This window comes from Delphinus delphis, chromosome 17 (assembly GCF_949987515.2).
Source record: "Delphinus delphis chromosome 17, mDelDel1.2, whole genome shotgun sequence".
Taxonomy (NCBI): domain Eukaryota; kingdom Metazoa; phylum Chordata; class Mammalia; order Artiodactyla; family Delphinidae; genus Delphinus; species Delphinus delphis.
Window position 1 is genome coordinate 61,265,531 of NC_082699.1, and position 12,737 is coordinate 61,278,267.

General features: G+C 41.5%; 1 long non-coding RNA gene across 1 annotated transcript; it reads left to right on the forward strand.

Moving 5' to 3' along the window:
- Positions 1–4,562: 4,562 nt before the first annotated feature.
- LOC138414322 (uncharacterized) lies at positions 4,563–10,493 on the forward strand. Its single transcript, XR_011246784.1, has 3 exons — positions 4,563–5,282; positions 8,433–8,560; positions 9,961–10,493. It is a non-coding gene; the product is annotated as an uncharacterized lncRNA (long non-coding RNA).
- Positions 10,494–12,737: the final 2,244 nt, after the last annotated feature.

The following is a 12,737-nucleotide window of genomic DNA, read 5'->3' on the forward strand; positions in this document are numbered from 1 at the left end:
TCTCTATGTCTGCGTCTTTATTCCTGTCCTGCCCCTAAGTTCATCAGAACCAATTTTTTTTAGGTTCCATATATATGTGTTAGCATACGGTATTTGTTTTTCTTTTTCTGACTTACTTCACTCTGTATGACAGACTCTAGGTCCATCCCCCTCACTACAAATAACTCAATTTCGTTTCTTTTTATGGCTGAGTAATATCCATTGCATATATGTGCCATATCTTCTTTATCCATTCATCTGTTGATGGACACTTAGGTTGCTTCCATGTCCTGGCTATTGTAAATAGTGCTGCAATGAATATTGTGGTACATGACTCTTTTTGAAGTATGGTTTTTTCAGGGTATATGCCCAGTAGTGGGATTGCTGGGTTGTATGATAGTTCTATTTTTAGTGTTTTAAGGAACCTCCATACTGTTCTCCATAGTGGCTGTATCAATTTACATTCACACCAACAGTGCAAGAGGGTTCCCTTTTCTCCACACCCTCTCCACCATTTATTGTTTCTAGATTTTTTGATGATGGCCATTCTGACTGGTGTGAGGTGATACCTCATTGTAGTTTTGATTTGCATTTCTCTAATGATTAGTGATGTTGAGCATCCTTTCATGTGTGTGTTGGCAACCTGTATATCTTCTTTGGAGAAATGTCTATTCAGGTCTTCTGCCCAGTTTTGGATTGGGTTGTTTGTTTTTTTTAATATTGAGCTGCATGAGCTGCTTGTAAATTCTGGAGATTTAATACTTTGTTCCTTCATTTGCAAATATTTTCTCCCATTCTGAGGGTTGTCTTTTTATCTTCTTTCTGGTTTCCTTTGCTGTGCAAAAGCTTTTAAGCTTCATTAGGTCCCATTTGTTTATTTTTGTTTTTATTTCCATTCCTCTAGGAGGTGGATCAAAAAGGATCTTGCTGTGATTTATGTCATAGAGTGTTCTGCCTGTATTTTCCTCTAAGAGTTTGATAGTGTCTGGCCTTACATTTAGGTCTTTAATCTATTTTGAGTTTATTTTTGTGTATGGTGTTAGGGAGTGTTCTAATTTCATTCTTTTACATATAGCTGTCCAATTTTCCCAGCACCACTTATTGAAGAGGCTGTCTTTTCTCCATTGTATATTCTTGCCTCCTTTATCAAAAATAAAGGACCATATGTGCGTGGGTTTATCTCTGGGCTTTCTATCCTGTTCCATTGATCTATATTTCTATTTTTGTACCAGTACCATACTGCTTAGATTACTGTAACTTTGTAGTAGTGTCTGAAGTCAGGGAGCCTGATTCCTCCCGCTCCGTTTTTCTTTCTCAAGATTGCTTTGGCTATTTGGGGTCTTTTGTATTTCCATACAAATTGTGAAATTTTTTGTTCTAGTTCTGTGAAAAATGCCATTGGTAGTTTGATAGGGATTGCATTGAATCTGTAGATTGCTTTGGGTAGTATCATCATTTTCACAATGTTGATCCTTCCAATCCAAGAACATGGTATATCTCTCCACCTGTTTGTATCATCTTTAATTTCTTTCATCAGTGTCTTATAGTTTTCTGCATACAGGTCTTTCCTCTCCTTAGGTAGGTTTATTCCTAGGTATTTTATTCTTTTTGTTGCAGTGGTAAATGGCAGTGTTTCCTTAATTTCCCTTTCAGATTTTTCATCATTAATGTATAGGAATGCAAGAGATTTCTGTGCATTAATTTTGTATCCTGCTACTTTACCAAATTCATTGGTTAGCTCTAGTAGTTTTCTGGTAGCATCTTTAGGATTCTCTGTGTATAGTGTCATGTCATCTGCAAACAGTGACAGTTTTACTTCTTCTTTTCCAATTTGGATTCCTTTTTATTTCTTTTTGTTCTCTGATTGCTGTGGCTAAAACTTCCAAAGCTATGTTGTATAGTAGCGGTGAGAATGGGCAATGTTGTCTTGTTCCTGATCTTAGTGGAAAATGGTTTCAGGTTTTCCACCATTGAGAACGATGTTGCCTGTGGGTTTGTCATATATGGCCTTTATTATGTTGAGGTAAGTTCCCTCTATGCCTACTCTCTGGAGGGTTTTTTATGATACATGGGTGTTGAATTTTGTCGAAAGCTTTTTCTGCATGTATTGATATTATCGTATGGTTTTTATCCTTCATTTTGTTAATTTGGTGTATCACATTGATTGATTTGCATATATTGAAGAATCCTTGCATTCCTGGGATAAATCCCACTTGATCATGGTGTATGATCTTTTTAATGTGCTGTTGGATTCTGTTTGCTAGTATTTTGTTGAGGATTTCTGCATCTATGTTCATCAGTGATATTGGCCTGTAGTTTTCTTTTTTGTGACATCTTTGTCTGGTTAGTTCCTTTACTCTTAACATGACTTCTTCCACTGACATCCAATGATGAAGAGTAAAATGCAATTCTACTTTATTTTGTGCAAAGATCACTGAAAGTAACCCCACCCTCATTTAGGCTTATGTGCTCAATGCCCATAAAGGACTTTTGGTTAAGCCTTTGATCTAGAGAATCTGCTTCCCATCAAGTTCAATAAAGTCCACTTTAACTCACCAAAACCAACCAAATTGATTATCTAACTGGTATCCCAGCTTCAGGAAATATTTTTCCTAGAAGAATGCCATTTTTACAGTTATACTTCTAGCTTGGGTCTCAAACACTTCTCACCATACTCCTACTAGATGATCTCAGCTGAAGCTGCTGGTTGTGGTAAAGGATAATGTGGAAAACACTCTATTCAGTGGAAAGCAGAAGAAGAACCTGGGATACCCAATGGACTTTAGAAACCTCAAGGAATTAAAGCTTTGAGACTTCGTCATATTTGATCATTTTCTGTACCCCAGCTCTTCCAGGGCTTTCCTCAGAAATCTCATGTTTAATGAATTCCCTCTAACTTAAAGATTCCTGGTGGGCATTGAGGTTTCTGGCCATGGCCCCATCACCTGCGTGATCAGCAACTCCATGTACTGCCTTTTTGATTACTATGTGATCTGGAGAGGTGGAGGTTTCTGCTCTCTGCTTCCCTGTTCTATTCTCAGCGTCCTACCTTTCTGCTAAACTTGATCTCTCTAGCTATCCTAGAGTTAGTCTCTAATAAAGAAGGGTTAATCTCTAATAAAGAAGAGTTAGTCTCTAATCTATCTCCTTTTGAATCCATCAGCATAAATTCCTCTTTTTTCTCATCAAAGGAATGTGCCCAATAAGACTTTTATTCTTTTACCACCAGGTACCAGGCTTAGCATTAGCCTACTCTGACATGAGGAGAGTGCTGTATTATCCTTGTTTCCTTTCCTCCCATATAAGTTATTAGATCATTTTTACCATCTAGCTCGTGATGCTAAACGTCTTAAACCTAGATCAGAGAAATCGAGGATGAACCCAAAGACTGAAGAAATAAAACTCATTGATACTTTATTAATTAGGAAGAGTGATATCCACCAAATTACACATCTGAGCAAGTTTCCTTTCTATTTCTCACTAAGAATCACTCAAAACAGTGGTAATACTCAGCACCCCACATAAGGAGAGTAATGCAGTATGTCTGAGAAGTCCTGAGCAATCAAGCTTCTTTCTCTTCAAAAGACCTTGTCAGGGCTTCCCTGGTGGCGCAGTGGTTGAGAGTCCGCCTGCCGATGCAGGGGACACGGGTTCGTGCCCTGATCCGGGAGGATCCCACATGCCGCGGAGCGGCTGGGCCCGTGAGCCCTGGCCGCTGAGCCTGCGCGTCCGGAGCCTGTGCTCCGCAACGGGAGAGGTCACAACAGTGAGAGGCCCGCGTACCGCAAAAAAAAAAAAAAAAAAAAAAAGACCTTGTCAGAAACAACATATACTATTATATAACAATAATTCCGCAAATCAGCAAGCCATGTCATATATGCCTAAAGACCAGGTTCTAGACCTTGAAATTCTGTGCTAGCAATTTTAAAATTTCAGTTTACTTGAGTCTGTATCATAACACATAGACATGTCCCATTCATCTTATTTTAGAGACTTTCCATGGGCAGTCCTGGCCAGAGTCCCCCACAGAAATCCTGGGTGTAGAGCTGAGATTTGAAGGTACAGAAATGGGAGAGGTTGCTTTGGGTAAGAATGTTGAGTGAGGAGAGCAGATATCCGAGGCCTGAGATCTAAGTTATTCTAATATTTAAAGGTTAGGAAGAAGGATAAGGGTAGGTTTCTTAAGGTTCATTGATAAAGGGTGGGCAGAGAGTAGTAGTAGAATCAGGAACATTTCAGGAAGGGAGCATCAAATTTATTGAATGTCTCTGAGAGTTCAAGTACAAACAGTTAAAAAGCACCTATTGGATTTGTCAACATGAAATCCTAAAGGAACTTAGCAAAAGTCTCAATAGTATGGGGGAGGCAAGAGACAAAGTAGAGCTGGGTTGATGGGGAAATGGGCTGCAAAGAAGTAGAGATAGTATATACAGGTAATATTTTCCAGAAGCTTTCCAGTAAAGGAGAGTTGAAGCAATCCAATCAAGAATGGAAGTTGGACATTGTCAATCAAAGTAATAGTAATAACTAATATAATTTGAGTGCTATGTTAAGCATTTTATATGTGGTTTCAATTTAATCCACAAATCAACCCTATGTAGTACATACTATTACTACCTCCATTTACCTATGAATAAATAGAAACACAGAGATTAAGTAGCATCTCTAAGGTCCATTGCTGGGCCTTAGAGCTGGGATTTCATTGCAGGCAGTTCAGTTCAGTGCTTTCATTGTTAAATCACTACACTATTCCATCTTACCCTATGATAATGGGCATATTTCGAAAGTCCAGAGTTTCTGCTATGGCTTTGTTACCTAGGTTCTAGATGAATTTCACAACTCACTCAGTTTTTCTGGGCATGTTGTCAGCATGTACAACACACTTATTGATGGATGTATGGAAAAGAGGAAAAACTGTACAAACACATTCCTGTTTCACAACACCTCCATCAGTCCTGAATAGGTTTGAAACTTAAGAACATATTGTCCATGCCTCAAAAGGAACAAATAGATATTTCAAGAATTCTGAAGACTACTCTTTTTTCTGTCCCTCAGAAGGCAAGGAAAATTACAGCTTCACATAAAGGAAGTGACTAATAGAGACAGAGCGTTCCAAGGGGATCTGGCGGAAAGCACTTAAAGTCAGACATGAGGAAGTTCCTGAAAAGAACCTTGAGAAGCAACTGCTCTGATCAAGAGGAGGAAAAATGACATAATTGGGGTCCCCTGGGCTGAAGTGATGTGATCCTGGGATGCAGTGTGGCAGGAAGATGGAGAGCTCAGGGGTCTTCTTAAAGGACACTGTGAGTGCCTCTGGGGGGAAGTGTGGCCATGTGGGTCCCCTTAGTGAGGACATTGGGTCCTCTGTTTGGGATTCTGAAAGCATTCAGGTCCCGCTGCTGTAGACAGTATTCTAGCCTGGAAAAACTACTCCCTATCTTCCTCTTTTATTTCTGTGATGTATATAGTGGGATATGCTGTTTTTATTTAATTTTAAGAATGAAATATCACTTGTTCCATGATGGCAATAATGTTCTAGCCTTTGCAGTTCTACATCACAGAAATCTTGCCTCCAATCCTGTCCTGTACTCTTATAGTCCTATGGGATAAAGCCAAGAATTCATAATATAACATGCTATGAAACTTGGATACTTGATGGACGAATATGCAATCTTTGTAATATGGCTTCTGCCTCCGTTTTCAGCCCCTCCATTCACCACCCCTTCTAAGTACACACCTCCAAATCTGCACATGTACTAGAAGTTTCCACGGCATTTTCATCTCTCTGATTTGTGTATGTTGCCTTTGAGTATTTTTCCCTATTGTCTGCTTAGCAACTTTTCACTCATCCAATGAAACGCAACTTATACATCTCAGCTTTCTAAGAGACCCTCAGGGGTTTCTTCCACTGTTCTCTCTCCACACAATTCTATATGTTCCTGTCAGGACATTTCTGTTGAGGCCAGGGATTATACCACATTCATCTTTGTAGCACAATGGCTGAGGAAAATATCTAGGCTATAATGAGTAACCAGTATATGTTGGCTCAATAACTACCTTATAAAGGGTGAATCCAGGAACAGAATTCAAAGTCTCTTGGTGTACCTTGGTCCTACTATGTTCAGAGCAGCACTTTAGGACCAAGGGGTGTTTTATTCAGTGTCCTTATGGGAAAGAGATGGCACATGCAAATGAGGTGATTGAGAAGCCTTGAAAAGGGAAATTTTACAAAGGTGTAGACAGAGTTAAAGGAAACCACCAAGAGGTGATGAAACATGTAGGGTAGTAACAACAGGACCTGTAGGACCAATGTGAGGAATGGGTTACCAGACCTGGAGAGAGCTCATGGGAGAGCTACCCAAGAGGATCTGTGACCTTAGAGGTAGGAAAGCAACCTGCTGCCAGGTAGGGAGAGAAACCAACAGATCATTAGCTGACTAGCATCTCCTACTGCTTCCTATTAACCCACAAGTGCTTCCCATTGGCCAATCCCAACCAGAAACCAGAGAGTAAAGGATCCAGTTGTTGTAGGCTAAAAGATTCAACCTCCCCAGTCTCTAAACGTGGTGGAGCCAGGTAAAGATGTAGTTGAAGGGCGAACAAAAATATCTAGCACAGAGACCGGAGTCCAAGCTTGCTTCTTCAGCAAGCAGAGGCTGACAATGCCTATTAGGGATTTTAGGAACTAGGATAAGATAAGGAAGTTGGAAGATCATTGAAATTAGAAAGGCAGCAAGCAGTGGACAGCCAGGATTAATACAGACAGTTCTAATAGAGCATCAGAATAAAGAGATAGGCAGAATGGTGGATACAATTTGTGAGGCAATGGGACATGAACCCAGGATTGAACAGGAAATTTTCAAAGAAAATTAGAAGACGGGGCCAGGAGACACTCTCTAAAATGAGAGTTCATTGTAGGGACTTTTCACAAAATGTTTACAGATTTATTCACAGGAGAAGAAGGAGCCACTAAGTCTACAGAGCTGAGTTTGGCATATGCAAAGGGGACTAATGTATGAGTCCTAACTTTAGGAGCTTTCTAAATTGCCAACGCAAAAGGGTCACATGGAATTCAAGTGTGCCGTCCACCCCTTGGCATATCCTGGCTTCTCAGGTCTTGGAGGACACTCTTATGATCCCCAATCCTTGAGCACTATTTTTTAAAAATTCCACAAGACCCTGAAACTCTTTGCTGTCATGGCCATCGTGCTTATAGAATGGAAATGTCTATATACAGTTATATGTTTAAATTCTTCAAAAAGTTACCAATAAGTTCGTTATCATGAGTCTATTTTAATTCTAATTAAAACTCAACACACAGGTCAACTCAAAACTTTATTCTCAATCACAATCAGCTCAATCAAGCAAACGTCATTGGTGCAAGTAGTATGGTTACTCTAGAAATGTGTTTCCCCATTCCCTCTGCACCACCACTTCTGGGCTTATAGCTCTCCCTTTGTACTTCTTTGGGCCAGAATATTTTAATAGCAAGAAAGAGAAACTCAACTCAAACTAACTGAAGTAGGGAAGGAAAGTGGGAAACATAGGGCTATAGCTGGATTGTGCTACAGCTGCCTTCTCTGGGTTTTCCTTGTCTTTGTCTCCTTACAGACTCTCATCCCATGATGCAATGCTGGTCACTTGTAAGCCTCATGTTGATTCTCATTCTTCCTTTTCACTGACCTCAAGGAAAATACAGTGTGTCTTCCTGACTGGGACACAATGTCCTGTTGTTGTCCCCAAGTAGCTTGGTTTGGTCTTATGCCCTCCACTATGGCAGAAGAATAGGTGGGATGGGGCAGGAGTAAGTAACAATTCCATTAACTCATGGAATCTCTTTCTGTGTGTCTCTCTTTTTTTTCTTTCTGTATTTTGATTTATCTATCTATCTATCTTGAAATACATCTGTCTTTGTATGGAGTAATAATATTTTAAATTATGTTGATTTGAATTGGACTGAGGGGCTGAATAACAGAAAGGAAAAGAAATGAAAAGGGATAAAGGACATAGCTGTGCTATTACTCCACCTTCATTTCACCTGGGAGACATCATACATCACAATAAACCCCAATTCCTTGTAAGGAACATTCATCCTTAAAAGTCCTAGACCTGAATTTTGTTCTTCTACCCAGTGACTTAAGACCAGTGGGATTTTAGATATAAATATCTAAAGGAGGCACCAATATCCATCCTGCTAAATTGTAAAATGCCTCCTACACCCCTTCTCTCCTTCTGTTCCCTCTCACCTCCCAGTTTCTCAGTTAACTAAGGCAGGCAGAATTGTTGCTGCCAAGTGATTCAGCCCAGGGAAGCTGAAGTTTGCCAATGCCGCAAAAATACATTTATTTGCAGTTCTATAGCTCATCTCAAAAATTCATCTAAATGTCGCAATCTCATCTACTATATAGTGTGTTTATTTTAATATAAAATAATGTGCCTACCGGCTGTTTCAGGAAAACTGGCGGCAGAGAAAAGCAGACCGCATTTCTCCTTTCCACCGTACCTTTGTGGCATACTGCTTGGAATACATCAGTCCAATAAGCAAGACTGTGCTACTGTCTCACATGGAAACCAAAGTTGGGTAAGACCACGGGGATATGATTGCCAGCTGGAAATCCATCCGATTGTGCAGTATCACTTTCACATTTACTGAAATTTTAGTTGCTCTGAGTGTTTTGACAATTACTAGACATTTCCCAGATGAGGAACTAGCAATTATTGCAACGGCCATGAGGTATTTCAAGTTGTTATAATGTTCATGGTGATCTTGTTATCTATTTATTTTTTTATCAAGTTGACATTTTTGAGGTGAAAAAGGCTCTTTCTATGATTTAAAGCAGCATATGGCTATTAAATTGACACATTATACCTGGCAATTTGACAGGGCCATCAGCCAATTCAAGAATCTAAAATTGTTCAGGCTGCAAGAATAAATGCATGTGTGCCCTTTTATTCTGCTGACCTACCACTCTCATTCTGCTCCTGGGAGGAATGCATTTGACCATTGTACCTTACCACCCCTGGTTCTATCTGCAAGGAAGTTCCTCCTGGTTATTATTCTCCTTGGCCATATCTGATGTGGGTCTTAGAGACCACGCCTTCTTTGGGGGTTAAATAGCCTTTGAAGCTTGACTCTTTTCCTCAAAACTTTGGGACCTATGGGTTGTTTTAGGTCTCATCCAGTCAAAGGATTTTTTTTTAAGCCAGAGTTGTGTTTTCTTTAACGATGCAATTCCTTAAAAAATTAGTAGACTTCTGATCTTGCTTTAGGTTCCATCAGCAACCACATACAAAATTCTTTACAGGAAGAATTTTCAAGCCTGATGTATTTCTCTGCTTCCTTGCTCTGTGCCTGTCCCATCCCTCTCTCTGAGGCTCTCTGGAACTGTGTTGGGAAGTCTACAGTCTTCATCTGTCTTTGCTCAGATTACCTTATTCATCTCAGAAATTTTATTAGACCTTTTCCTTGAATGTCTTCTGACATCTCATCTTCTTTAATTATTTGGCATCTTCTGACATAGCAAGACCCCAATTTCTGCACTCTACTCTCTTTCAATTCTATTTATTACTGACCAGTTTTTTTTTTTCCAATTTTTTTTGGTAATAACCTTGCCAAAGGCAGCCAATAATAGCCAATAGACACTAGTGGTCTTTTATTCATCCATTTCTCCTAAAACTACAAGTTAAATGTTCCTATTCTGTCTCCCGAGTTACTAAAAGCAACAGTTATTTCCAGTTGCTCTTCCACAGTATTAAAAGAATAGCTAGTTTCTCATATATCCTAGCCTTTGATATGGACCTTCTTGATGCCTAACAATGAATCCAATGTCATATAATTGATTTTAAAGCAATCTGATTCAAAATACCAATTTCTTTATTAGTCAGGATACATCAAGGTACGTGCAAGTAAATGTACTCTCAAATCATAGTGGTTTGATGTAATAAATGTTTCTTTCTCATTCATATTATCATTGAAAACAGATTGGGGAGTCTGTCTTCATCTCTTGGTGGTCCCATGTGGAACCCCTGGCTTCCTAGTTGCCAAAAGAGAGAGATCTGGAGGACCTCAAAGGATGATCTTAAAGGCCAAGCCTGGAAGGAAGTTTACATCATTATTGCCTACATTCTTCTGGCCAGAGCTCAGTCATTGGGACTTATCTAGTTTCAGGGCAATCGAGGAAATGTAGCCTCTCTGTGTGATCTGGAAGAGGAAAACGTAGTAAACACATACCATTTTCTCTGCTACCTGCGACTACAAACTTGTAGTTAAGTGTAATGATTCTGATCTTACCATATAATGGCCATGGGACACTGAGCAAGTTACTTAACCTCTGTGTGCTTCAGTTTCTTCCCCTGTAAAGTGGGGTTCATGAAAGGGTAACTACATCAGACGGTCATAGGTTTATATATATATATAAAGTAATTAGAAAAAGCCTGGCATACAGTAAGTGCTATGTAAGGTTATATAGCAAGTTGTTGAAATGCCAGTAGAGAGCACACCAGGATAATTAGCAAATGAGCCATTTTATTTAATTTATATTTTTAATACATTTATTTATTTATTTATCTTTGGCTGTGTTGGGTCTTCGTTGCTGTGTGCAGGCTTTCTCTAGTTGCGGCGAGCAGGGGCTACTCTTCATTGCGGTGGCTTATTTTGTTGCAGAGCACGGGCTCTAGGCGGGGGCTTCAGTAGTTGTGGCTCACAGGCTGTAGAGCACAAGCGCAGTAGTTGTGGCGCACAGGCTTAGTTGCTCCACGGCATGTGGGATCTTCCAGGATGAGGGATCGAACCTGTGTCTCCTGCATTGGCAGGAGGATTCTTAACCACTGTGCCACCAGGGAAGTCCCCGCAAATGAGCCATTTTATAATAAGTCTATTTGACTGGAAAGACAGATATTTAAAAACCCCAGCCCAAGCTGAGGCTCCGCCTTTGGTCGGATCCGAGGGAGAGGACTGGGGTTGGCAGCGTGAACACAGCCTGAAGGGGGCTAGTGCGCCACAGCTAGCCGGGAGGGAGTCCGGGAAAAGGCCTGGAACTGCCGAAGAGGCAAGAGACTTTTTCTTGCCTCTGTTTCCCGGTGTGCGAGGAGAGGGGATTAACAGCGCCTTTTAAAGGAGCTCCAGAGATGGGCGCAAGCCGCGGCTATCAGCGCGGACCCCAGAGTCGGGCCTGGGATGCTAAGGCTGCTGCTGCCGCCACCAAGAAGCCTGTGTGCGAGCACAGGTCACTAGCCACACCTCCCTTCCGGGGAGCCTGTGCAGCCCGCCACTGCCAGGGTCCCGTGATCCAGGGACAACTTCTCCGGGAGAACGCACGGCGCACCTCAGGCTGGTGCAACGTCACGCGGGCCTCTGACGCCGCAGGCTCGCCCCGCATCCGTACCCCTCCCTCCCCACGGCCTGAGTGAGCCAGAGACCCCGAATCAGCTGCTCCTTTAACCCAGTCCTGTCTGATCGTGAACAGACGCCCTCAGGTGACCTACACGCAGAGGCGGGGCCAAATCCAAAGCTGAACCCCAGGAGCTGTGCGAGCAAAGAAGAGAAAGGGAAATCTCTCCCAGCAGCCTCAGGAGCAGCGGATTAAAGCTCCACAATCAACTTGATGCACCCTGCATCTGTGGAATATCTGAATAGACAACGAATCATCCCAAAATTGAGGAGGTGGACTTTGGGAGCAAAGATATATATTTTTTTCTCTTTTTCTCTTTCTGTGAGTGTGTATGTGTATGCTTCTGTGTGTGCTTTTGTCTGTATAGCTTTGCTTGCTTTTACTATTTGTCCTAGGGTCTGTTCATTCTTTTTTTTTTTTTTTTTAGTATAGTTTTCAGTGCTTGTTATCATTGGCAGATTTGTTTTTTGGTTTGGTTGTTCTTTCTTTATTTCTTTTTTTTAATTAAAAAATTTTATAATAATTTTTTTTTTATTTTAATAACTTTTTAATTGTATATTATTTTATATTTTTCTTTTTTTTTTTTTCAGTACGCGGGCCTCTCACTGTTGTGGCCTCTCCCGTTGCGGAGCACAGGCTCTGGACGCACAGGCTCAGCGGCCATGGCTCACAGGCCCAGCCGCTCCGCGGCATGTGGGATCTTCCTGGACTGGGGCACGAACCCTCATCCCCTGCATTGGCAGGTGGACTCTCAACCACTGCGCCACCAGGGAAGCCCATCTTTTTCTTTCTTTCTCCCTTTTTTTCTCCCTTTTATTCTGAGCTGTGTGGAGGACAGGCTCTTGGTGCTCCAGCCAGGTGTCAGGGCTGTGGCTCTGAGGTGGAAGAGCCAAGTCCAGGACATGGTCCACCAGAGACCTCCCAGCTCCAGGTAATATCAAATGGCAAAAATCGCCCAGAGATCTCCATCTCAATGCCAAGACCCAGCTCCACTCAACAACCAGCAAGCTGCAGTGCTGGACACCCCATGCCAAACAACTAGCAAGACAGGAACACAATCCCACCCATTAGCAGAGAGGCTGCCTAAAATCATAATAAGGTCACAGACACCCCAAAACACCACAAGACGTGGACCTGCCCACCAGAAAGACAACATCCAGCCTCATCCACCAGAACACAGGCACTTGTCTCCTCCACCAGGAAGCCTACACAACCCACTGAGCCAACCTTAGCCACTGGGGACACACACCAAAAACAACGAGAACTACGAACCTGCAGCCTGCAAAAAGGAGACCCCAAACACAGTAAGTTAAGCAAAATGAGAGGACAGAGAAACACACAGCAGATGAAGGAGCAAGGTAAAAACCC